Source organism: Meleagris gallopavo, chromosome 1, assembly GCF_000146605.3.
Source record: "Meleagris gallopavo isolate NT-WF06-2002-E0010 breed Aviagen turkey brand Nicholas breeding stock chromosome 1, Turkey_5.1, whole genome shotgun sequence".
Lineage (NCBI taxonomy): Eukaryota > Metazoa > Chordata > Aves > Galliformes > Phasianidae > Meleagris > Meleagris gallopavo.
This window is the reverse complement of record NC_015011.2, coordinates 120,922,436-120,922,817: the sequence shown is the minus strand read 5'-3', so window position 1 is coordinate 120,922,817 and position 382 is coordinate 120,922,436. Positions and strand designations below refer to the sequence as shown.

Below are 382 nucleotides of genomic sequence, written 5' to 3'. Positions count from 1 at the left end.
GCTTTTTGTGGATTCCCTGAATTGGGAAATTTCTGTGTTGTGCAAGTTCTTTTATGTACTTCTCACTTTCTACTGAGCTGCTGCTTCAGATCTTTTTTATATACAGAGCTACGGAATGTCTGTTCACAGAACTGAATGAAATTTATGCATAAGTTTGTCTGCGTTAAGCTAAGTGGTGCAGGGTTGGACATCTTGCAACTATTAATCTTTCAGGCAAGCAGATGTTGACTTGTTTAACAGCCATGGCTGCTATTTTGTAAGCCGTAAAAGTTTAAACTTCCTTTTAATTTTAAGGAACTGTTGACACATCACAGTATTAACTGTTTCATACACTTTGTGTTCCTTTTCCACATGATATATAGGGCTGCTGTTTTCTTTTGTA

The 382-nt window shown here is 36.6% G+C and overlaps 1 protein-coding gene across 1 annotated transcript in view; it reads right to left on the bottom strand.

Annotated features, from left to right (window-relative positions):
* The window catches only part of LOC104915579 (maestro heat-like repeat-containing protein family member 2B), a 445,385-nt gene that overhangs the window by 39,928 nt on the left and 405,075 nt on the right, over nucleotides 1-382 (bottom strand). The window lies entirely within an intron of this gene.